The 26,509-nt window shown below is 43.0% G+C and overlaps 1 protein-coding gene across 11 annotated transcripts in view; it reads left to right on the top strand.

The window, feature by feature from the left end:
* Nucleotides 1-2,903: 2,903 nt before the first annotated feature.
* Nucleotides 2,904-26,509, top strand: part of JADE3 (jade family PHD finger 3) — a 71,665-nt gene continuing 48,059 nt past the window's right edge. Inside the window, exons 1-5 of one of the 11 annotated variants that reach the window (XM_075737154.1) lie at nucleotides 2,937-3,194; nucleotides 6,964-7,000; nucleotides 7,365-7,483; nucleotides 12,300-12,419; nucleotides 21,394-21,446. The gene's annotated coding sequence lies outside the window, so the exon portion shown is untranslated. The other 10 variants (XM_075737145.1, XM_075737168.1, XM_075737186.1 and 7 more) reach the window with 10 other exon arrangements.

Raw genomic sequence — 26,509 nt, 5'->3', positions numbered from 1 at the left:
ACTTCTCCTCCAAACCACTACTCTGTGTTTGTTGTCTTTCACTTCTCTGGCATCTGGTCAGAGACAGCAGATTTTGTAGCAAAAATACTTTTCTGTTGAAATTCACTGAAATACTTCTAGATATTTCAATTAGAGATGCTTCTTTTGTGGCTCCAGTCTGTGTTAAACTCTGTGTGACCCTACTTCTCAGCTGTTAAACATTACTTCAGTGTAACTTTCTTAATGCCATAATATACTATGGGCAGCCTTGGTACAGCTGAATAATGACTCGGTTCAACTTGAGCATGGCATACATCCTGACCACATCTCTTATACTCGTAGCTTCCAGAGCGTTCCTCCCTTGGGAGGACGTCATATTTGTGCTATTATTTTATCAACATGTTAACATCTGGCTCTGTAAATTCCTCATATTCTCTAGGTGAATAAGAGCATCTGTAGTTCATCCGTTCTCGAGAAAATGCGGAAACTGTGTTGCACATGTCTTTAAAAAGAACAGCAGTGTACAATCTGCTTCCTATTTATTCATCTTGCTTGGTGTTCCTGTAGAAATGCATAGCAAATGTAAATGCATTTCTGTGTAAATTCTTATCAAACAGTCAATAGTTTGCTAGAAGTTACACAGGATGAGATAACGATAAATCCATTTGCACGTAAAAGTATTTATTGAAATTAGTAGCTCCATGGACTTTCTGCCACAGCTTTTCCCGTGTCACCTGTCTTCTGGCCCTGAGCCCACCACATGCAGCTGTGGATTCACTGTAGAACTAGAGGTTTGGATGTCATCTTCTGACGTGTGACAGCCAGTGCAGGCGGAGTGGGTGCTCCCAGGCAGGAGAAGTGAAGATAGCTGCACAACACCTTTCCTGGGTTGGGCTGCATCTGCTCCTGATGAAGTCATTCATATATAAAGTAATCTGGCAGGAAACTTCTCATAGGAACGTTTCCTTCACTGGTGGTAATATAGATTCTTCATTGTCCTTCAGAATGACGGATACTTTAAACAGTATATATGTACAGTCTACTAAGCGGGTTTCATGGACACACAAAAAATAGAAATTGTATTACAATCTGAATTTAGGTACTGGTAGTTGAAAATGGTTTCTGTTTATTTTAACTCAGTTGGACTTTGAATTCCTTTTATGACTAGAAAACAGGTCTTTTTCTATAGTGCATGGACTTGGTTTTATCACTCTGAATTCTCTTCATTTTTGACTTGAGGTCTCTTACAAAACATCAGTATTGCCTGCCCTGCTGCCTGGACCCTGGTTTGATATAGAGGATTCCACAAGTGGTAGTGGTGGTGGGGGGAGCATTCTTGCTATTTTACTTGATGTTGCGGTTTTCGGAAGCTGCTTAGAGTGTTTTCCTGGCAAGTATATATTAATGAGCAGAAGGCAAATGAGATGACCACTGGTGCATGAAGGTAGTCATACGTGTCAGCATCGCTGTTTGGTTGCGGTCTAACTGCATTTGTAGAAAGCTACACTGCATATTACACGCAGGAATATTAACCAGCTATTCAAAAGAAAAAATATTGTATTTTTTTTGCAGCAGGCAGTAGATCCATGGAAGTCCTTGCAGCAGTGATTTGCAGTCAGAAGCCTACATGGATTCGATGAAAGCTGACTTGGGCCAGTACTTGAAGAAATGATCTGTTGAGGATTACTAAACAGACGTGCCACATCCTGCTTGGGAAATTGAGTGAAAAGTAGTTGGAGGCTTGCAGAGTACTTGGGGGAAGTATCTTACTGTGGATGCCCACTTGGACCAGGAGGAAGTGGATGTGGGGGGCCCGTGACTTGGTAGAGCAGGCAGGAGGCTGTTGAGCTAGATGGACCGTTTGGCCTGAAAGGGTGCCTGCTCTCTTACCATCCATTTCACCTCAGCTTTTGGTTGCTGTCCGGAAACACTGTAGAAGTGCAGCTCAGGTGTGTCAAACTATCCCAGCCATGTTTGATACTCATCTCTTCATTCCTTTTTCTTTGTACTACTCATATTATTCTTGCTGTTTCTTCTCAGTGCCTGGCCTAGAGAGAAGGGCTGTATCTCAGATTTAAGACCCTAGGTTCCATTTCCTTCTGTGCCAGGTTTCCATAGCCTTTCCGTGCCTCAGTTACGGTGTGCACAGAGATCAGGGCTGCAGCAGCCAAAGGGTGTTCTCCAGATAAATCTCTTTGCAGCAGCCCTTCTGGTAAGGAAGGCAAAAGGGGTTTGCAGTGCATTTGATGCAGGTGGTACTTTGTAACAGCAGTATGGGGAGTGTGTGTTGGGCCTAATCATGGAGGAGGTTTGCCAAATTTTTGCTGGTTTCCTTTATTCTAACTGATGTCGCCTACTGTGCTATCAAACATTACGTAGATGAGGAACTCCATCACCGGTCCAGCAACTAACACCAACAGCTGGCTAAAAGCTGCCCTAAGGTAGACTTTATGTTTGTCATTTTACAAGTTGTGTCACTTGTGTAAAATGTTCTCGATTTCGCACAGGACCAGGCAGGGATGGGAAGCCGCTGGCGGGCAGACGGGATGAGGTGAGGCACCATTCGACCTCTGCCCCTGCCGCCAGTCGCTCAGCCCCAAGTTGGGTCTCGGTAGCTGGTGGCTTTGGGGCTGCGGGCCGGGCGCTGCCGCTCGCTTTTCATCTGCTCTGGGCACCTCGAAGGGAGAAGTCACCTCCCGCCTCTCACCCGGTTCCGGGCACAGTTCGCTCCCCGCAGCCCTGACGCCCGTGGAGGAGCCCGGGGCTGAGGCCTTCGCCTCAGGGCCCTTCCCGCTCGCCCGGGCGGGCCGGCTCTGCCGGCGCAGCTGGCAGGAAGGCCCGGCGCGGGCAGGGAGGGAAGGGAAGGAGGGAAGGGGAAGAGGCGGGGCCTGGAGCCCAGCAGTGTCAATAATACAATAGGGCTCTTGTGCGGCCGCTGCCGTCGGAGGAGGAGGAGTGGGGCGGGCGCGGGGCTGGGGCCTGGCTGCGGGCGCGCCGAGCAGCCGGCACGCAGGGCGGGAGCCGCCGCCGGCCACGGGCCCGGGCGGGCGGAGGCGATGCGCGCCGGCGCGGGACGGCACCAGCAGGAGCAGCAGTCGGAGCAGCAGCAGCCGCCGCCGCGGCGGGAGCGCCAGCCCTGACGGCCGCCCACGCCGGCGAGCAGGGGAGAACGCGGCGGCGCGCCGGGCCGGGCCGTGCCGCGCCGGCGGCGGGAGGTGAGCGCGGCCCGGGCTGCCCGCATGGAGGCGGGGCGGGGGGCGGGCGCCGGGCCGCCAGGGCCGCCGCGCCGGGCCTGTGCGCGGGGGAGGCGCCGGGCCTGCGGCGGGCGGGAGGCGGCGGCGGCGTTTGGCGCCAAGGCCGGGCAGGAGGAGGAGGAGGAGGAAGCACTGGCGAGCGGGGAGAGGCGGCGGGTCCTGCGGGTACGTCGGGCGCCGAAGGGGATGCGGAGCCGGGCCGGGGTGAGGGGTGGCCGTACCGGCTGGGCAGCGTCCCCCGGGCGCCGCGGCGGACCGCCCGTCCGGCGTGGGCGCTGCGGCCCCGGCCGCGTCCGGAGGGAAAAGTTGCGGCGGTTCCCCCGCCCCGCCGGAGCCGGGCCGCCGCTCCGCCCCCGCGCTCGCCGGGCTGTGCCCACGGGGGGCGGCGGGGCAGGGGCTGGGCGGCGGCGGCAGCGGCCCCCGGCGAAGCGCCCTTTTGTTCGCCGCAGCCCGGAGAGGCGGCGACCCGCCGGTCCCCGAGCCGGCGGGGCCCTGCGGAGCGTGGCTGGGCGTGGCGGCCGGGCTGCGGGCGGACCGACCGACCGACCGACAACCGGGCAGACAGACAGACAGCCGGGCGCTTGTCCGCTGCCGAGCACCGCTCCGCCAGCATGTCGAGGAACTTGCTAGAACTGAGTTTGACAATGAAGCGCTAGCGCAGCCCTCCCGCCTTCCCAGCCCGGCCCGCCGCGCCGCCAAGGTAAGTTTTATCCTGGGCAGCGGGCGCGGATGGAGCCCCAGTGCCCCCTCGGCTTGTGGGGAGAGCAGCGGGAAGGTCCCCGCTCCGCTTCTCCAAATCAAACCTTCCTCCCTCACACCGTGTTTGCTTTAATGTCGCTCATCTTTCTGCAAGGGCATGGCTTCGTTCTACGGACGTACAGTGACCGGTATGATTAGCGGACGGGTATGCAGCAAAAGTAGCACTTGCAAATAATTCTGTGATTATTAATGGGAGACTTGGGTATAGGGAGTCCTAAAATGCATCTTAATGGGAAGAATAAATGCTGCTTTCTTCTAGTTTTTAACTAGAGCTCTTTTATGAAAAGCATCTATAGTTATTTGAAGAGTTCAGCTATTATTCGCGAATCGTTTTAATGAGTGGCTATGTGCTTCAATTAAGATATCACTAAATTAGTGCTGTACTTTAAAGCCATGTTTTTTTTCATGTTCAGGATAAGGGGATGCTGGGGATGGCATCTAGTTGTGATTAGAAATCCCGTGATTAAAATACACTAGAAACTTGAAAGCTGTTGTGCCTCTGTTAACGTAAAAGAGCCTTTGCATTAAAACTGAAAGATTAAGAGAACCATATTTTGTCTTGATGCATGCAAAATGTTTTATCTGCAGCCAACTTTTTACGTCATGTTGGTGCTTGTTGTGGGCTGTTCTGTAAAGCATCTCGAACACACCTGCTAATCTCTACAAAGTGAGACCACATCTTAGTAGTGATTAGAGCTAACCTGAAAAAGTGAGAGCCAGGTGAGTTTAGAGAGGAAAGGGTGACCTGGATGAAGGCATGTTAGCATAACTTATCAAGCCTGTCACAGAGTTCCTTAGCAGAATGTCGGAAAAGCCTTCACCTGCACTTAATGAAGGGAGAAAAATGCAATTTGAAGTTGCTTTAGTTAAGAAAGTGCCTTTTCAAATTAAAAGCAAGTTAGTGCTTTTAGGATCCAAAGTTTTTTGTGGTTTTTTTTTTTAACTGAACTTCTGACCTGTTTCCAGACTAGACATGACATGCCCTGTTTATAATGCCAAAGAGGAACAGAAGAAAGCTCTCTTATGTGAAAGTTGGACTTTGTACGTGGTAAAAGTCATCAAAATAATGAGAGCTGTTTCTATTACCTGTCCTTCATTTGATGTTTCCTCTTTCTAGGTTCCTTTTACAGAACAGGCTTCCCTCCCCCAGCAGGAAAAATTCCCCTGAGTTGAGTCAGTCAGCACAACTGTGGGGTTTTTTTGTTTGTTTTATTTGAGTTATGTATGTGTAGCAGGTACCTGCAAAGATTTGCTAGAGAGCTGATGCGGGAACATATGCAGTGGCGTTTATTGGCAAGGATGCACGTTCATTTGGGATCTCGTTAAAATAATGAAAATCCTCTGTGAATGTAAAAATCTGGGCTAGAGGATCCCAGTGTAGTGTTAGAATAAACGCAGCTTTTTTCTTCTCTGCTGTTCTGTGAACTTCCTCTCTGTGGCAGAAAATCAGGATGTTTTTATCTGGGATTTATTGAGATTGTTGTGGGCTTTTGGTTTTTAAAATTCGGGTAGTTTTCATAGAGCTGGGCAGTTTGCTTACGGAGAATTTACGAAGGCTGCTTGGCTACAGTTGAGTATTATTTTCATCTGTACAGCTTTATATATGTGCACATAGGCAAGCATGCATGAGCACGGTCACTGAAGGAGCTACCACGTGCTGAGTGCTGTAGAGCATTTATCCCACGGAACTTGCTGCAGCTGGCCTGGGGTCTGTCGTGACTGGTGACCTGAACTCATGGCGTGTGTGATGGCAGCTGTCCAAGGCTGTGGTGAAAATGGATGGATTTGTAAGACTTGCTGGTGAGAAGTGAACTTAAACGCTGTACAAGCTGACTTGAGATTTGAGTTTGAAATTGATACCCCTGCAGTGTTCCCTGTAATCTATTTAGGTAGGTTATTTCAATCTTTGAAATTAATTTCTGATCATCATGTCACAGAGGGTAAGGAGCGTGGCATGGCGTCTGTACATTTTTTGTTAGCTCGGCGAGACCTGGCATATAGCTGGAGGAGGAACGTGTACTATTTTTGAAGTGTGTCTTTTACGATCCATGGATGAAAATCTTCCATAAACCTCTGCTTCTGTGTTGTGTCTTTCTCCTTCAGTCCCTAGAAGTCTCCTTTAGAAGCTGGTATGTGGTTTTCGGGGCTCTTACTTGAGCAGGTTTGATAGTGTAGCATTATACCTACTCTTCAGAAAATACAGGGCAATTTAATAACAAAGAATGTTGCATTCAACTGAAATTTAAAAGTTAGTATTTTGTTAAGCATGGTTATCCGGCTCTCAATGCATTTTATAACCAAAAGCTTCCCATTTTGTCTAGATCAGTGGTGTTGCTTTTTGGCTGGTCACTTCTTGTGTTGTAGACAGAGATGGACTTAGCCAGAACTTGCCATTTGATTGTGCCAGCTTGATCTCTCCCCACTCCCACAGTTTTTGCGGGAGCTACAGCTAAGTGGACTCAGGGGCTTTTGAATTTCTGGAGAGGGGAGTCCTTCCTCTGAAATCGTGCGATGTTTGTCTTTTCTGAAGATTTGAAGTGTTTATAACACTTGAGGCTTCATGTAATTGGAGACTTAAATGCAATTTTGACATACTTTACTTAAAATGGAAAGTAACAAGTTAATAATAGCTCTTATCAGGGATATTTATGTAATGGAAGCCAACAGATGCTATTTGCATCTTGAAGAGCTGATGTATAAAATGTTATGTCAGGGCCCTGGCAGGTTTTGTGCTGGCGGAGGCTGGGTCAGGTGGGAGTGGAAGATGCCTGAGATCTGTAGGGCTTGATGGCACCTCTGAAAAGTGAGATAACTGTATGAAATTGTGCATTCTAGTGCACAGCTGATTTTAACTTAATGCTGCTATTTAAAATAAGAAGAGGGGGAGAGGTGATTTCTTTTATATTTATCCACGTTAAATGATCAATTACACTGTCACTTTAAAATGACTTGTCTTTATACTATCTTCTAGCTACAACTGCACATCTGCTATTCAGAACCCCTGAAAGGTGTGTTTATAGATATTGTTTTTATTGATACTTCAACTTATTTCAGCTATAAGATGGTATCTGGCAAAGAGGTTTTAGAAGTGTAACGTGACAGCCTGGGTGTTGACTTCTATGGAAGGATATTGAACCCACACGTTGCTGGCTCTGCCTTTCCACGTCTGTGTAATTACTAACCACCTCCCTGTCTCCTTGGGCTGTTCGCTCTTTCATATTTATTTCCTTCCAAGTCACCCTTCTCTAGATGGCATCTGAACTTTTCCAGCATTTAAGATCTTATTTCAGTGTGTAGGAGACCAAGAATTTGGGGATTAGAGCAGTCTGGGACGTGTGATCTTGGGCCTAACGAAAGCTCCTGTGTTTGTAGAGCTATAATAGAAGCTTTACTTGGATTTAAAGAAGTGGAAGAGACCCTGAGCTGCGAGCACGGCTGCAGAGGCTCCACTGGCAGTTGTTAAGGCACCCTGTTCAGAGGAGCAGGAGAAGGTGGGAGGATGAGCTCATGACTGCTGATGCTGTTTGTTGTAACTTTCTCCTGGATTAAATACTGGGATGCTTGCCTTAGCTTGTTAAACTTTGTTTGAAAACTTTGGAGTGCTTTCCATCTTTAAAGTACACCTGTTACAGCATTAGATTACAGAGCTGTGTTTCTTGCTTGTTGAATTGAATGCTGAATATAACATATCGTGTCATTAATGCCTCCTTGTGTTTTAATTAGAGCTGTAGGGATGTGTTAAAAAACAGGTTTATACACATGCCTGACTGGTTGCTAAAATGAATATGCTTGTCACATAGTCCTGAGGGAATTACGTATTATTTCACTGATCTACTGTCCAGGGCTTTCCCCCCCACCTTTTTTTTTTTTTTACCCCTCTAAAAAATTCTTTATTGAGGGTTTTCTGAGGGTCTGCCATATCTGCTAAAAGCTCCTGACTGTGGTAGCCTTTGCTGGTGAAAGGCTCAGGCTCTTGCTCGTGCCCTAGAGAGCAGTTTCACGCCTGCGCAAGTGGTTTGACGCACAGCAAGTCCAACAGCTTCCAAGAATTAGTGCTGTGCGGTGGGTGAGTAGACACTGGGATGCCTGGGATCCTCCAAAGGGAGAGTGGTACCCCACTTACTGAGCTGTGCAAAGCGAAACAACTGACCTGGAGCGTTTATTGCAAATAGTTAATTCTCCACAACTGCATTACAAAGTGTTTTCCAAGTTGTGTTTTAAATTTACAGGTAGTTCTTGTTTTGGAATATGCTGTTGGGTAGATGATCAAGTAGTGGAAGGAGAACTTCTGAATAGGACATGCCTTTGCGCTAAGTAGCTTTTAATTATGATATATAGTTTTATCGTGTAATATGATGGAATTTCTTTCACCTATGCAAATAAATGATGTATCTGCTATAAATCTTAGACAAAAGTTTTTTACTAAAGACATTGAGGTTGTTGGGTTGATATGCTATTAGGTTGATACTGTAACATGGGTGTTCAGGAACACGTGAAAATCATAACTAAACTCTGAGCTTTCATTCATGCCACTTTAAAAATGTGAGTATTGGTTTAACCAACAGACCAGAGAGGTTTTAACTAGTGTTTGCTTTAAAGAGCGTGAAAATATTGAGAAAATTATTATTTTTAATGCATAAATATTTAAATCTTCCCTACATATCAAGTATAGCAGAATAAAATGGCAGTATTTTATTTCTGCTGCCGCATAGAAGATCTTACGTCTTGAACCGCTGAATACAAAAAATGTATAGAAGAAATGTGTATCTTGACAAGGGAGGAAAAAATGTCCCTAGTGGGATTGCTTATGGTTTTTAATTCTCTTTATTGTTCTGCTTTGCTTGTATTTCTTTAATATGCTTCCAGTGTTGATTTGCAGGCTTTGATATCAAAGTGACTGTGGAGAACTCATTGTTTGAAATAGTGCCATGTCTCGCTCAGGTTTTGGCTTTAATAAAAAAAAAAAAAAAGCACCCAAAACCTCACGGAGCTAAAATACGCAGCATGCGAGCAAGTTACGGAGACCCACAAGAAAATGGTAGGCTCAGCAATTACCTGGTGAGGAGGAGTGTCAGCAGAAGGAGAGGTAGGAGTAATACCTCTCCCACTTTTATTGGTACTTGCAAGGGAAGAAGAGTAACAAACTCCTACTCCTGTTCCTGCTTTCATGCAAATAGGCTCTTTTCCCAGCAGGTAACTGACTGAAATAGTGATAACAGGTGATTACTCCGCAGTGCAATGTAAACCTTGTTAAATGTTGTTTGATAGGAAGGAGAAGAAATGCTTATTTCAAGCACAGAAAATAGTTTTCTGTGTTTTTTCAAGAATGATGACTGCTGGTCTGACAAGGGGAGGGTTACCAGTCGTCACATTGCTATGCTTTGATAGCGTTAACCTTGTTTGGGGGGGGTTCTAGCAACTTTTCAACTTCAGCCTAATTTGAGAACAGTTGTGGTGTTCTACAAAAATCAAATTAACTGTCATTTAAGCAACTGAAAGGCAGATACTTAAATCTGATAATGAAGTTGCAGTCTTCCTTATGTTAACAACATAATCATTTCCAGCGTAGCATGAAATGAGCAATCTTAAGAAGTAAGTGAAACATTTTGCCTGACAAATTTGAACTTGCAGCTCTGCAACAGAATGTGCTAAGAGTAAGGGAGGAACCAAAAGGTTGATCTTAATACAAGGTGCTTGTTTGAGGTGCAATATTGTAATGGCTGTTGGCATACATAGGAAGTAAAATTCACTCCTGCTTAATGGTATTGATTCTTCTATGAAAATTATTTTTGCAAAATATTTTGTCTGCATTATAGAAATTAATTTTCTGCACCTTTTTTTGTTAATGCTTCTTCACTTTTTGGGGCCAAAGAAAAGAAAAAGGTGACAAAACTTGTGAGATGAAATATTTCAAAATTTTTATTATAAATAAAAATAATGCAAGATGGTTTTGTGTGCTCTTTGCAACTGGTATCCATCCATTTAGGTGGTTTTAATTTTTTGCGGGTTTTTTTGTATTTTTTTTAAGATCTCATACTATAGTTTCCCAAAGACATTTTGTGAAAATTTTAGAATGTTTTCTTTAGTCAAATGTTTTTCTGGTGTTTAAGTGTGTTGAAGTTGGTAGTAGGCATGACATTTTTGATCAAAAACCCTTTTTTTTTTTTAAATACAGCTAGTGTGCAAAGAGTTTACTGACAGTGGAAATAGAACGAGATTTTGCCAGTCACTAGCAGGTTACAGCCATGTGTGCTTCTGCAGTTTTGATGGAGATCTGACTTGCTCCAATCAGATCTATATGCCTATACAGAGGTGAAATAACTGTGGAACAACTGTTGTCAAATATGAAGACTCTGGCCCGAGCTCAATGAAAGAGGAGGACACTAAAAATTACTTTATATATCTGTACTTGGTGTGTTCTGTCATTTATTGCTTTAAATGGAATACGTATGGTTCTTTGCTACATCTGACATGTGGTGTTTTCATTTTTCTTCCTCTGTAAACTCCATGAAACTTCAGAAGGCGGGACGTAAGTTGTTAGAAAGCTTGTACTCCTGACAGTCAGCTGTGTGTCAGTCAGAGCCCCGGGACTCCCATTGCATGGATTAATCTGGTTTAAGTGCTGTCTTAGAGCCTTTGTTCAGTGTCTTCTGTGTACTTGTTCTAGATTTTCAGAAGGCTCTATATGTAACAGCAAACAGGGCTATGCATGAATTTAGGTTGCTGAGGTCTAATAGCTTTTGCAGGTGCCATTTCATTCTTTTTTTTTAAGATTATCGAAATAAATTTGTTTTCAGCACACTCGCTTCTGCATGCTTGACTTTCACATTTCAAGCAGTCCACTTCTGAGGTATGAATGGGTTAAAAGTTGGAAAAATGTCTAAAGTAAATTAAAAGGGGGAAAAAAAAAGCCTCGAGTGTACAGGACAACTTGAACATGATTTATAGTTCCTACTTATCTCTCCGAGCCATGTCTTTGATGCTTTTGTAGTTTCCCCTTGGCTGTCCCCTCTGTTGTTTGCCTTGACTTCCCAACTTTTTCCTTGTTATTGGAGAAAACAGCGTTTCTAGTGAGTGTCTCTCATTATTCTCGGGACCCTATAAATCAGTGAGGTCAAATTAAATTTGTTTCTGTAGCAGACTCCAGACAGTATGGACTTAACAGATTATTTGCAATTGGCCTGAAAATATTTTGGCAGACCTTTGGGGATTTTTTTTTTTTTAATAAGATTTGTGTAGGTTTGTTAGGTCAAATAAAGAGAGGCTTTTTCCTCATCAGTGTTTTTATGTGAGGTGTTATATATACACATATGTAAACCCACACAAATGTACTAGCTGCAAAAAAATAAAAGTATCATCCACTGAAAAATGAAGTTGTACTTTTTTAAATATTCATAGAAAATAGAGCATTCATGGTATAACAATTTTTTTTCAGTGAATGCTTGTATTGATGAATATTTTGCTTGTATATTTAACAAAAACTTCTGTGCTCTTATGCCTGTATATACGTAAGTTGTGCTTAGTTAAGCAAGTTGAATCTGTGTGTTTGATGTAAAGTAAATACAATTTCTGATGTGTGTTTTGTACAGATAATAAGTATATTTCAAAAGAAAACTTAGGTATCAAGAGGAACTGCTGGAAAAACAAGACAGTGGCAAAGCATTGGTTTAGTGGAGTAACTTTCAAAACACTTAAAAGTAACCTCAAATCCTTTTCTAACCATTTTCTACCTTACGAACTTTTTTTTGTCAAAATGGTTGTTTTTCTTTCCTCCTTGAAATCATTTTAGGGAATCTGTATTCAGCTCAATCTATTGGAGAAACCTGCTTTTCTAACAGTTTGAAGGTGTTGCATGAAGTGTAACTACGTTACAATGATCAGACTGGTTTTATGCATTTAATTCTGAAGGAATGGCATTAGTGTTAGCCCTTGCACGAGGACTATGGAAGTCGAGTCTGCTTTGCTCCCGTACCAGATGACTTTGGCCATGATAAAGCATCTTTAGGTCTCTCTCTTTCAGAGGTTTTAATGCCACGTTAGGGTACTCTGTAGCACCTCTGCCTCTTCATGAGAGCTTTCATCCGTCAGAATTGTGAGTTTAACTGCATGATGGCAGTTCTCAAAGTAGAAAAACTCAGCTCCTCTGTTCACTTTCTCTGTCGAGCTTTCCAGGACGGACAGGATTATAGGAGTTTTTGTGCTTCAGGTAAGCAGCAGTGATGTAAAACTCTTGGGGAGCAAACCTATTAAAGCAAGTTACCATTTTTTTCTTATTTCTTTTTGGGTCATTGATGGGGTTTGGCGCAGCGTAGCATGGGAGACCTTGGTGCCGTTCATGTGCCTGAAGTGCAGAAATACCAATCTGTTTGGAAGAGCAGCGTTACCTGCCGTCCTCCTCGGAACCGGTGGAAGCTTGTCCATACTGACGTGAGCAGCAGTCTGTGTACGTCTAGTTTAACACCTTGCAAAACAATGTCAAAAGTTTTGCCTCCGTAAAGACGACAGCGTTATACAGCAGAAGTCTTTATTAAACTATGAAAAATCATAAAGGTCTGTATAGACAATTTTATTAAAGGTCACATTTTTCCTTTTGACAGTAAGCTCTTCTGGCAGCGGGTGCTTTAAAGGAATAGTTCTCTTGCATTACAACTTGATCCTGCAACTCCCCCCCCATTGACCAATGTCTGCATCAAGAAATTTTGAGAAGAAATAAACTCAGTTTTGTCGCTTAGGAGTTCTGCTCACAAATTCATCAGATAAATGCCTTGCTAATTTCTGACTTCATTTTGGCACTGACTTTAATTCCTGTTGACTCCGCTGAGGCCAGAATTTCCCTGCTTGTTTCTCAGAGCTTGTCATGTGTTTTGTCTGAGTGAGCGGGAATGGCTTTGGCAAAGGATTAGTTAGTTGACACAGGTTTTTCGTTCATAGCAGTAAAAAAAACCCAACCCTTTCCTTAAGATCATCTTCAAGAAGAATTCATTTTTGGTTGCTGCTATGGAATTTACAGTCACAAAGGATGAAGTTGATGAAGTCTCATTTAATGTGTTTTTGTGTCTGCTGCTTCATTAATTGTCATTTGATTGTGTTCCAAGCCTGGCGTTTTGCGGTCTAAGTGCAAAGCTTGAGAGCTTTATTTATTGATGGGGTTTCTTTGCAGAGAGAGGTGACAGTTTGAGTGCTGGTGTGGTGATCGGATGTCTGACCAAGAAAGAACAGGGGGCCTTTCCTTAGGAAATCTCACAAATACCAATGTCCTGAGTTTGCTGAAGGATGTTGAAAGTACTTCAAATCACTGTGACGAACAAGTGAAGTTAACACTCTGTTAATTTTCTTTTGCCCTTCTTTTTTTCTCTGGGAACTGACTATCCTTCAGTTAAATACTGACTAAACGTTTTGATATGAGGTGAGCTGTTCAGCAGGTTGTTTTTTTTTTTTCTGTGGGCACTGAGGCCGCCTTCAAGGCCAGGAAGAAAGAATATTTGTATTGAGGAAACTAATATATTAAATTACTTCTTGTTCAGGATGAGTAACTCCGTGGACTAACCAAAAAATAACATGCAGCAATTGGTAAGTGTCAGATGCTGACAGCTTTCTTGCACTTTTCTCTTGGCATAGACTTAGCTGTTGTGAGTTAAATAAAATGAAAGGTGATGTGTGTACTCAGTATATCCATGCTGCTTTAAGTACTCGGATTGCTCATACCCAGAGCAGGTGGAGAAACTCAAAAGCGCACGTTCTGTATCCTGGTGAGCACTACAACTGAACGTATCCCGAAAAGGAAACATGATCTTTTCTTGGCTACTGTCATCCAGCCATGAGATAGCTTTCTTCCTGTAATCCAAACATAAATTATTCTTAATCTTTTTTTTAAAAACTAACTGATGTTGATTAGTTGTGGGTTGGGGTTTTTTTCTATTTGTGTTGAGGACACTAGGAGCAGAGGTTCAGCAGGCTCATTTGTTTTGTAAAAGCCAGTTGTGGTTTGAGACATGAGCTCTTCCTGACACTACCCAGCAATTGGTGACCATCCTGTGAGTAAGTAGTTGAAGCTAAATGGTACGATATAGATTAGGAAAAACTTGCTCAGACTGGTCTTCAAGTGGACTGGTGGGGAAGGCCATGGATGCTTGTGTGCTCCAGGCAGGCAGCGGCAGAGTCCTGTGAGGGAGAGGGACTGAGGGTTTGGTAGCTGTGGTTGGGAGGGAGGAGGCGTCTGGGGCTGAGTCTCAATGGCCAAGGAGGAGGGCTGGGAAGGTGAGGTGCAGAATGAGGGCCTTACACGATGCTGAATTGGCCGCCTGAGGAGTGTGTGTGAGGTGAGGAGAAGAGGAAGAAAGGTCCAAGCATGGATCTGATTGCTGGAGGTATCTGTTTACAGGGCTGCAAATCAGCAGTTGAATCTGTGAGAGGAGAGATTTCTGGCGTCATTCCCTCTTCAGTGTGTGAGCTGGCTGTCCTGAACGCGCTGGGCACTTTGAGTCCTACTGTAAAGACCTTTCCATTCACTGCATGGGGAGTTAAAGCCTTCTGGGGTTTGTTTCTTCATCATCTTCTTCTTGTTCCAGAGTAAGAGATCTCACTTGAAGGCATTGAAGTGCACAGTTTGGTCTGAAGTCTAAATCTGGCCCTTCATCTTTTATATTGTCAGTGTGTGGAGGACTCGGCAAGAATAAGCGATGCTGCTTTTAGCATTTGTGACTCTCTTGTGTGTGTGGTGGGGTCATGGGACTTGCTACAGAGTGTATGAGAATGGCATGGCTGTGCCATCAGAAACATAACATCTGTTACATACTTTAAAAGTTCTCACACTTGGCGAATCATTTTATTTTTTTATTTTAAGATCTCTACTAAAGATATCTATAACTGTGCACAAATATAGTTGCATTAAATAATGGAAATTAGCTATGGGAAAAGATGCTTCTAGGTCATCTAGATTATTGATTCTGAAATGTTCCCTTGAACCTCCCTTCAGAATACAACATGAAATAGTACTGCCATCACTCAGCTTTAGGAAATGCACACAAGTGCATCTGTTTAGGACAGTCGAATGAGATGGGTTGACAGTTAAAATCTGACTGGCCAACATGTGGCTGTGGCTAATGGCAAGACATGTAGTGTTCCCTTTCCTCAAGAACTGGATTTGTATTTTTGGCTCCAGATCCTCACAAATAGCCTGGTTTTGCAGGTCTGTGACTCACAGTCCTGTTCTCCAGCTCCTGGTAGTAGGTAGCATCAAATATATTTGTTACTTCTGCCTGTACCCTATTCTAGGCTTTGTGAGTTTGGGAAGCGTGCTGCCAATTCCCGATACCTTTATCCCAATTTAGCTCTTCTACTGCAGGCTTCTGCCACGTGCATTTGTGGTCTCTTTCTGCTATACTCCACCACACTGCAATGCGACCTGCTGCAGGCAATACTCACTCTTGGGAGAAAGGAGCATCCTGCACCAGGTTGAAGTAATACATCTCCTTGAATAAGAGGAGCACATACCTGAGCTGATGTGCGGTAGCTGTCCTCTCATGCAGCTGTATGCTGTAGCATCCCTTGATGTCTATATATCCCTCAGCCTCTGGTGTAGGGAAGAGAGAGATAAGGGTGGAATAGCTACTTGGGATTGCTTTGCTCTCACCCACACGCAGCGAGATGCGTGTGTACTGTGGAGCAGCTGATGCACAGTATTTGCTGCTCCACAGCAACTTGCCTGTGTGACTGTGTGCAGTCTTAAGTGCAGACAGGCCAAACAAACCGCTTTGTGCAGTCCTCCTCTTTATACTCGGGTCTCATTTGTTGTTGCCTTGCCCTCGGGCCGGTTTGAGAAATGCTGAGCCAGAGCATGTTGTCTTGGCAGTGCAGCTACCGAGACTCTTGTCCAATCTTTGTTTAAACGTCAAGAGCTGCAGCTTCCAATCCTTCCCCTGGGGACACAGACCAGTAGTTGTGACTGTCAGGATCCTTCCTTAATGCAAAGTCTAAATTTCTTCTTTCTTTGAATTTATCCCATTACATCTGATGTCTTACAGACCCATGCTGGTATACGAAGAATATAAACAACTTTGTGTGCACCTTAGGTTGGGTGTTTAAGTTAAATCCTGTGTGTCTGTCAGTCTTGGTAGCTTTTCCCTTTGGGGCAGTGGTTTCAGCCCTTGACTCGTTTTTTTGCATGTGTATGTCAATTATATTGTGTAACAAGTAATTTCAAGCACTGAATAAGAAATTTTGAGTATTTTGCAGAATGGCTGGCGCTACACACGTGCTAAATAGCTGATGCGTTGGGTCTCCATCCGAGTGCCTAGGGGCCCAGGACTTCAGAGTGTTTCATAAAACGGCTTGATGTTACTTGTTAGTTGCCTTATGAAACCTATCCTTCTAGACATCCTGCTGCATTGTGTGTTGGAATACGGGGTAAGCTGCTGTGGGAAATTGTTTTCCCAGCAAATTTTAATTGGTTGCTAGGAATTACTAAGTCACTGGTTATTATTAAGAATAGGCTTGTTGCTGCATAAAGGTGTAATGAAATATTTTTGTGATGGTGGAAGGAAGTGAAGGTGCTAGAGTTGCAGGCTTTGCTAGATGCTTTCTGCGTCTCTGACCTGCCATAAGGTGAGATGGACTATCTTTAGATTTTTACAATGAGATCATGAATTTGTACTGAATTACTTTTTTGACTAAGCCAGTGTGGAAGAGGTAAAAGTCAAGAAGCTGCTGAATACTCACTGTAGTTAGCACTGCTAGAAACTCTTGAAAAAGCAGCATCAGATCACAGTTTATTACAAGCAAAAATCCAACTCTGTTTGTTATGACTACTTAGTAAGGATTTTAGAAGTCTTTTCTTAAAGCTTAGTGACTTTTTTCTACTTCAAGTCTCTGTAGGGTAAGTATTGCCTGGAAGTATCTCTTCTGTTAAATATGGTGGATACTGTTTTGGTATTTGGATACTTGTTCCTATTATGATTTTTCCAGAACTGTAGGGGGAAGAGTACCATTACCTTCCTGCTTCATACTATATTTATAATCTTGAAAACTACTGGCTTTATCTCCTGTGCTGTCTTGGTAGTATTAATATCTTGATCTGCTTTTTGTAAGAGGTCTGTGTAATGTTACCGGTAGTCCATGGGAAGCTAGCTACATGCATTAGATATCTGAAATAGTCTATAAAAAATTGGAAATCATACAATTATTTTCTAATAGCTTTCCCACATAAGCAGTTGTTGTATCCATGGGATTATTTATTGTGAAGGAGACATGAAGCATCACAAGACCAGTTCAGAAAATTCAGTCTTGAAAGTAATTTGTGAGGTGGGAATTGCACAGTAGATGATGCAAGTTATCAGACAACACATGTTATCAGAAGCAAGCTAAGGAAACGTGAATTCGGTGAAATGCTCACAGAAATGTTTGCAGCTGCTTAGAAAACTGGGCAGATAGCTACTTAATTAGTTTCAAACAATTCAGGTGAATTTTGTGAGATTTAAGTGGTCTCTCCTAGGTACAGTATTAATATTTACCATTAATGATGTGGATAAAGGAATCAGGACTCTGCTCATTAAATACCCAGATGAAACTAGGTGGAGCTATGTGTCCGAGAAGGTGCTTTGAACTTAGAGTTATCTTGACAGATTGGAGAAGTGTGGAAGGAGGGGTTGAATGGGCCTGAGCAGCCGCTCTGTGGCGGGAGCAATGGGCCCAGCAGCAATAAATGCTCATGGCTGGGATGTGAGGCAACAGGGTCATGCTGTTCCAAAAGCAAATGCACTGAAGTTTGAACATAGAATTATCATCTGCAGCTCACATGACAGAAAAGGATGTTTTTCTAGAACAAGAAAAAAGTGTTTTCTGTGTAGGGAAGAGTTCAGCTGGAACCAGCTTTGGGCATCACAACCTCATAGTGGTATTGTGCGCCAGCCTTAGAAAGGGTGGTGGAGAGCAACGACTAGAAGGATTAGAAATGTAGAAAATGTGAAGGAACTGGGTTTTATTTAATCTGGAGAAAAGACTAGGATGTACTAACAAAAGTGTTAAGCATAGTGTTCAAACATGAAGTTAGGTGTATAAGGAAGGAAGGGATGATATCTTCAGGGTCCAGCACAGAGAAAAACCTGGTAAAGGGCTTGAACCGTGTCAAGGAAGGAGGAAGACGAGTGCTTTAAGCGCCAGGACAAGCTTTCTGGCAGTAAGGGTCACGCGAAGCGGAAGAGGCTCGCCTGGAGAGGCTGTGGAGCCTCTGTTAGGCACAGTCTGAGCTGTTGCTCCTGTGTCGGTGCCGTTTTCCAGAACCCTGGCAGATCTTTTTTTCTGTGACCTTTTTTTTTTTTTTTTTTTTTTTTTTTTTTTTTTTTTTTTTAAAATGGTAGTGCACCATGCAGGACGGGTAAGGAGAAAAGCATGAAGCACTGTTTTCAACCAGTGCAATTCTTGGTTTGGAGGCTTGGCTGTTGGTAAGTACTATGGTAAATTACAGAGGGAGTGATAGTATAACAGTAGTGATAACTGCAAAAATAGGTCTTTGTTCCAAATGGCTTTCTGTTGTTAAAAGTTGTATTTTAAGAAACAAATCTTCCTAAATGCTTTTTCCCCTGGTGACACTTAGTTTCCAGGCAGTGTTTATGAAAAGCTACTGCGCATTTCTAAGTTTTGTTTTCTGTGTCTACATTTTCCTTTAGTTCCTATAAATTTTTTTCTTTTGCTTTTCTGTTTCTCTGTGCTACGGTTTCTGTTGCTGCCGTGCTGCTTTTTCAAATGTATTGAGGGAGTAGAAGTGAGGAGTCTGTCGGCAGCAGTGTGCGTGGAAAACAAGGCGAGCATCTCCTGTGTGTTCCTTACTCCGCTCCCCAACTTGCTGCTGACGGGGAGGTCCCCTTCCAGGCTGGGGAGCACTCTCCTGGGTTTTTTACCTACTAGCGAAGTGTCTCCTGCTCATTGATTTCAGATGAATTAGTTTAATGTTTCTGAATTAGTATGTTAGGGCTGGCTTTCCAAAGGAGAAAGAAAAAAAAAAAAGAGGAGAGTGGTATTTTGTGGGGTCAGCTACTGTATCTTTCACACTATTTGGTACATTTGTACATGGTTGTGAAATAAGTAAAGTTGGGACTGAAGATTATGACTGTGTAGCGTAAGGGTTAGAGAAAGAAAAGATTTTTAGTTGAACCTTTTGATATTTCAGAGTTCAGCTTAGCATTTAACTGAGCAAACAAATGTGTTTTTAATGAAGAGTTCAAAAATATATTAGTTTTGTGGTTCAGCTGAGAGGCAAAAGCTGTGGTTTTGTTCACACTTAAAAGTTGTAGGCTGTGTTGCATTTTAATGATGCCATTTGAGCTGCCACAACCAGGGCTCTGCTTGTGTTTCTATGGAAAACTTACATTAAAGGGGTTCAATGGGGACACTAAAGAATTATCCCATAATGAAACATAAGAAAAATTTGTTCAAAGTCATGTTCGAAAAATTGATCCAGGCATTTATTCATTCTTTACTTCATCTCTTCCCTTGCCCTCCTTCCCCCAGTGCATTTTATGGGTGAGGCTCTTGGCATTTCTTAGCCGGAGGGTAGAGGCAGCGTTAATACCGGGGTTTTGTGGGCAGAGCAGCAGTGGGCTTTTTAAAGCGAGTCCCTCCGATCGCCCCCACTCGCTGTGCGCCAGCTTGGCACGCCATCTTTTCTGCTGCGTGCGAGCTGGGTCCCTTGGGATGGGGACCGGAGGCTCCCATCGATGCTCCTGCCAAGTGTGCTTCGTCTCCTGCTCGTGGGCCCTGTGGATCGCCTCAGGCTGTGTGTGTGGTGGCGGCGGCGGAGTGTATCTGCTTATCTCAAGTTAAAAACCCGACCTGTGTAGCGTGATTCATGTTTTGGCAGCCTTGGCTCTGGTACTGCTTTGATCTACGGATCTTCTCATGTTGCTCAAAATTAATTGCTTAATGTGGGGTATAGCCAGAGACTGTCAAGGAGATGGGAAGAGGAAACTGGGACAATTAAAAAAGAAAAAAAAAACCAACAACCCAACCAGAAACAAAAAAAAAAACCCACCCAAAACACACAAACATAAAAACCCCAAAGGCAAAACCTTAAATCGAAGAAAATTAACATAGCCAAAACCTTTAACATTTTGTAAGGTCAGCATACAGGAGTGTGCTCACATATTGTGTGTTCCCCTTCTTTCCCCCCTCCCCAAATGTAAGTAAACATTTTCCTTTGATGCCACAGCCTAAGTTGAGCAACAATAGTTCTTAAGTAATAGGATCTGTGCCACTCCTCGGTGGATGGGTGGTGGTATCCTTTTCTTGTACTGCAGATGGGTGGAGAACCAGAAATGTTACAGCATGGTGCTGACACTTTGGCCAGAAACTGCCTTATTTCAGTTAAAGACATTGCTATCCCCCCTTCCTCCTCCTTTATTCTTTCTCTTCTGGCAGGGTATGCAGTTATCGGTTCCTTGGTTTTTTACTTGAATTTCTACTCTCTAATACTTTGTTCCCCAGCTCGTAGTGGTCCTGGTTTTGTTAGTTTTTTTTACTCTAAGGCATGGGGTGGACTGCCTGCCAGGGCAGCCCCTGGTCTAACTGCTGACATCTCCGAGGAGTGCTGCAACTCATCTGTTGGGTGGAACAACTTTAATGCTTTTGCCATGTCCATTACAATGGGACACAAAACATACATGTGCGCGATCCTGCAGGAGGGGAATGCGGGCAGATGGTGGAGGGAAAAATTCCTGCTATTCCCATTCTTAATATTGCTCAAGGCTCAGGACTAGATTAAAAAGGGCGAGTAAGCAGAATCCCTGCCAGCGTAGCTGAGCTATCCGGGATTGTCAAGGAGAGGTCCAAAGGAATGTCTTGAGGAATTAAGGCAGGAGCCACATGGAGTTTTTCCCTCTATACTTATTTTTTATTTGCCCTCCTTTGAATTTCTAAGCGTGCTCAGTTCATAGAAGACCCTTTAGAAGGAAGAAAGCATCAGTGTATTTGGAGAAATCAGCCCCTTAAGTCAGCTGAATAATCAGGCTGCTACCTGAACTTTTTGGTTTGTGTTCCCAAAACAGGGTAGAGAATATACTAATTAAAATTTTGTTTTGTGGGTGTTGGTAAAGTTCATTCCCATTCATGTTAAGAGAATGACAAAGCCGACTTTGAGATTGTTCTTATGAATTTACTTTTAATTGTAGTACTTTGTGTATTTATAGTGTAGCATGTGTACATACAGCTGATGCATTTAATTTTTCTGTATGTTAAGTGAGAATTATGGAATTTAAGGGTTTACATTATGAAAGTATCATTTTCTTGGGAAAATTGCAATAAAAATATAATATACCCTTCACTTACTTGCCAAAAATTTAAATTGTAGGTCAAACGTGAAATGCCTGATGTCACTCCTAGTACCTAAATAGCACTCCTTTCATTTTTTTAGGAGCTTGTGATGTCATCAGCTGAAGCGAAAGCATCTACCTCATGACCTGGCATGTAAGTGAAGGAGGAACTGATATTTAAAAAAGAAAAAATAAAATAAAAAGTGTGTGTTGGTGTTTACAATGTGTAAATTGAACCTATATACCTTCAGCATTCAGATAGCACCTTTTAAATAAAAGTTTTCTGGATTTTAAAGGAATATAAAGCCTTTTAAAGGAGAGGAAGTCATAAAAGAAGTTGTTAACAATGAGGTTCCAGCCTGCAGAACTCCTTGTAATAATTTCAGTTAAAATCTATCTCGATGTACCCTGTAATGCTTAGAAGGCTGGTAGGCATAGATGGAATAATTTTATCTTACCACAATATTTACGTGTGCTGCTTCTACTCCTTTTTATTCTGTGCTGCTTTTCTGGATGTAAATGTTGATAGTTGTGATGAATACATACCGTATGCGGTGATACCCTTCCTAAAATTAAAAACTCTGGTTATATACAAAAGGTTTAGCTTCTTCTACGTACTCAGATACTTCACAGTAAACTCCTGAAGTTTTGTGACACTTATATTTTTGCTTACTTAAGGGAAAAAAAAAAAATTCAGTCCTCTGCAGAGGCATTTTCAGAGAGAATTTTTTTTTTTTTTGGTCTGCCTGCTCTCTGCTTTTCTTTTATGTGGCTTAAAGGATTAAAGTGCAGTCATTGCTTTGAGGGGCTGATGTCAGCAGTGAGCTGGGTATTCCTAATTAGTGCCAACACCTGTACCTCATTATGAAGCATGGCTGAAACTGTCCAGTGAACCGAGGTAGCCGATCTCTCTTGCATGTCTCTAATGTGATTATAAAGCCCTCTGCTGATGCAAGTTGTATTCCTTATTCAACTTTTGGACTGATGTGGAAAGTGAAGCTAAGCTGAGCCATTTGGCCGGCTACCAAAGATCATACGGAGTGGCAAAGAGAAGGGATGCAGTCATCTCAATTTCAAGACTTCTAGTTCAAAGCTTGCTTCTGCTTTGACTGTTTAAATAAAATTTAAAAAAAAAGGAGAGGGGGAGTGTTTTTTCTAGTTTTCAGTGTCAGATATTTAGAGTCCAGATCTATGGACTCCAGCTGGGCTCTGAACATCTGAGTGCAGTTGCTATTGTGCATAATCCATTGATTTTCTACAAGTAGAGCTTTGGCCTTGACTACTCTTGCACCATCCCTTTGTCTTTGAGGGGTCAGGGCTTAGCAATTCTTCTCAACACAAAACCAGCATCGGTCTCTCCTCCCACCTGATTCTGTACTGTTAGCAGGGCTACAATGCAACATACTTTGCTGTTGCAGTTGGAAAATATGACCTTGGACAGTTTTGACTAATAAAATTAATGGCTCAGATGAGATGGATCACTATCATGTTTGGGCTTTACAGGCAAAAGTTTAAGCATGATTACTTTTTTCTGTTTAAGTAGGTTTTTAAGAGTTTAGCTTACAGAATTCAAGCATGCAGCAACGCAGTGCTGGCTGCAGGTTTTGGGTTATTTCCCTGTGAGTGAGGAGAGAGACAGAATAACTTCAGATGCTTATCTTGGAAAGGTTTGAGATAATAAACCTGTAAGAATTCACATGAGAACATCGTGCTACTTATCCAGATTTGGAAAAATGGAAGGGAATGGGAGTGTAGTGGATTCTTAAACTTCAGACGTGTAACTGAAAGTCTAGTTATTAAAGGGATTGAATCTCTGCAGATTCTCCGTGGAAGATTCTGCAGAATCTCCTTGGAAGGAGAAAAAAAACCAACAAAAATAGAGAAGTCATTAAATAGGCATAAACTTCTGTGTGTTTTTCTGTATTAAATACCTGTCTGATTGCTAACAAGTCACTTAACAAGAATGTCTTACTGGTCAGCTTCAGGAAAGCTATAATTCCAGTTATTCCTGCTCTGTAAAAGTGCTAACCATCAAGCTATTACATATTCTGATTTTTTTATACTTTAAAAGGTTTTGGGTCTTGAGAAATTCTCACAGCCTGTTTGGTTTTGTGGTGAGGTTTTGGTATTTTTGGTTTTGTTTTTAATTTCCGTAGCTTAAAGCTGATCTAGCCATTTTAAGTCCTTGTAGCACATTCTCTTTAGTGTTCTCTTAACTGTGTGCAAGCTTGACTGCAATACCTAGAAAATGGAATAAAGCATTTGTTTGCAACCATGTATGTTGGTAGATATTAATGTTAGATTTAGACATGACTTACAGGAGTTGGGAGTAGATATAAATAGGGGTGTGTCTGCTACTTTGTGGCAGATACTAAAAATGATGAAAAGGAAAAAAAGACAGAATAATAGATTTCAAAGCTGTTGTTTTTGTAAAACAGTTCCTTAATAGCTATGTGACATTCACTGGTGAAACCTCCTTGAGTTTAACAATGCTTAATGGTGATTTTAAGATTAAGGTGTTGAATGTATAGAAGGCATACCTGTGCCTCCAGAGGCAGTAACCTAAGGCAAAGACTGCTCTTTCCTTTGCAGATCTGTGAGGTGCAGCAGTTGTTTATATATGTGTGTGTGTGTGTGTACGTGCATGCATATGTTTCAGAGTGTTCCAGGATACTTTTTTTTTCTCCTCTCGTTCTTTTGAGTTCTCCAAAAGAAAATCCTGAATGGATAGTGCCCTAAGGTGCATGTAGGCTGTATTTGCACAGCATGTTTATTTAATTTGTCTTAAAAAAAAAAAAAGTAACAATTAACACACTGGGAATGATCTAATCTTTTACTTACCAGAATAGCTCTCTACAGTGCGCAGCAATTAACAAACTCTTCAGGGTAACAGTATGTCAACTGTCAGAATCTCTGGTTGTTGTGCTCATCATAATCAGAACCTTGTCTGATATACATACTCATTTCAGTATTTACCATGGCCCTATAGACCACTTATCTGATGTTTAGTCCACAGAGGTCAGGTTGGAAACTGCTATTAAAAAAATAAAATCCATTGCACAGAGGTGAATTGTTATGAGTAAGTCTGGTTTCAGATGAACTCCCTTGCAGAATTAAGCCAATTACTGTCTCTGATAATGGTCGACAGTGGACACCTAGGGAAAGAAAGCATTAGAAAGCTCATATAGACTCTATTTCTCGTAAAAATTTTGACTTTGGGATTTCTGGAAGATTGACATGAGATACTGTGTTTAATAGCCCTTGTCCTCTGTTTGTGTAATTCTCTTCAATCTGTTTACTTCTCAACCCCTGCATCATCCCATAGCATTCAGTTTCCCTAAGTAATTTTGTACAAAATGACTTTTTTTTTTTTCCTCTTAATTACTTTACTCTGAAGTTTGTTCGATAACTTTGTGTGTCCCTTGTCTTCTGGGCCATGAGGAACAGTGAATAGTCTCTTCATCCTGTTCACTTCCCTTTATCTGTTGTGGCAGATCTCTCCTATTCTGCATCCCCCTTTCTCAGCTGGGTAGTCTCAGTCTGTTTAATCTCTTACCCTAAAGCCATGGCACGCTCCCCTTACAGCTGCAGTTGGAGGTTCATGTTCTGCAAATACTTTTTCTCCAGTGGTGCTGGAGGGAGGGAGAAGATATTCCCTTGCTCTTCGGCCAAGTGAATGATCTACTAGCGTTGCTCACCCATAAAGCTTTGTCCGTGTGGCTCAGCGGGTGTAGCAAAAGAAACCAGACGGGCTTGTGTGGGTGGAGTCGCTGCTGCTCTTGGGCCTTGCCAGAAGGATGCCTCTCTTGTATCAACGCGCAGCTCTCCGTGGTGTTCTCCTCATAAAATAGTTTCTGGTGCAGCTGATTTGGGAATGCCCAAGGACCACATTTCTAAAGGCATTTAATTAATGTGTGTGTTTTCATCTACTTAAGGCCTGTCAGAAGCGTCCTGTAGGCGCTGTGGCCTGGCTGTGCGTGTATTAACGGGGAGCCAGTGTTGGGGTTGGCAGGGACGGCCGAGGGAGTGGACAGACCATGCCTGAGCTGCTGCTGGGTTGTAGCTCCAGTGTGATCAACCAGTCGCTTTTGCTGTTGCGGAGCTGGGGAGGTGGATGGTGGAAGAGGAGTCTCAGGTGGCTTTATTCTGCCATGGCCCGAGCACGGGTTCTGTTGTGCCTTCTTTCATTTGCAGAGCCCTTGGTAACCAGTACAGCTGCAGCCTGCCCCATGCCCTGCAGTTGTGCAGGGTAAGGTCCTGCACGGCAGGAGACTTCTTTACAGGTTTATAGAACCCTCCCTGACCAACAGAGTTGCATATACAAAACATATTGACTGTGCAAGTTTTGCATTGTGTCTTGGAAGCTTAAGAGTGACTCTGCTGTAAAGGTGGTTTTGTTTGTTCAATTTTACAGTTGCATTTTTAGTTGTAACCTCTCCTTTTCTCTCCCTGTTTTTCAGCAGAGATCTTATTACTGCTCTTGACAGCATGAGATTCAGGTGCAGCAACTGCAGCATGTTGTGGGCTCTTACGTATGAGTAAAGGTGTGGTGAAACACCTCCCTACTTCCATGGCTTGTAGGCACTTTCGTTCTTCCCAGTACATGAGTGGAGAGTGGACCAAGGGACCTGCTTTGGAGTCAGGTTCATTATCTTGCACCCCTGCAGCTTTGGAACGTCAGCTGTGACAGTTCCTTATCCTCATAGGGTAGAAAGGATAGTATTTTCCTGTACTTTCTGACTCCACCTATTCAAGTACCAGTGCTGTTGGTGATACACCCTCTGGGATAGCACCTTTTTTCCTGTGCCAAAAAAGCCACCTCCATCCATTCAGCTTTAAAACAGGTTGAGTAGGACAGGCTTTCTGCTAGGAACACTAGGAGGATGGTGGTCTAGTCTTACTCATTTTAATCTTGTTTATTTAGTCAACGTGGAGGAAAAGCAAGAAGGAATTTACAGGTGTGTTAATGGTCAGTCCTGATCAGCGTGTCCTCTCATTCAAAAAGTGTAAAAGTACTTTGGCCTCAACTTGGCGGTTTGATGACAAATTGAACCTTATGTGGTCTTTTGGACACATCTCCTAACTGGTTTCTTAAAAAAGATGTTGCATTTTAGAAACCTTGGGCAGGTATGATGATCCTTTGATTCCCTTTTCCAGGGCAGCATCAGCCTCCATGGGCAAGTTTGCTGTTTATTTTGTGGTTGCTGGACCTTGTGT

Source organism: Balearica regulorum, chromosome 1, assembly GCF_011004875.1.
Source record: "Balearica regulorum gibbericeps isolate bBalReg1 chromosome 1, bBalReg1.pri, whole genome shotgun sequence".
NCBI lineage: Eukaryota > Metazoa > Chordata > Aves > Gruiformes > Gruidae > Balearica > Balearica regulorum.
The sequence above is the reverse complement of the archived record's forward strand: the minus strand, read 5'-3'. Positions and strand labels throughout refer to the sequence as shown.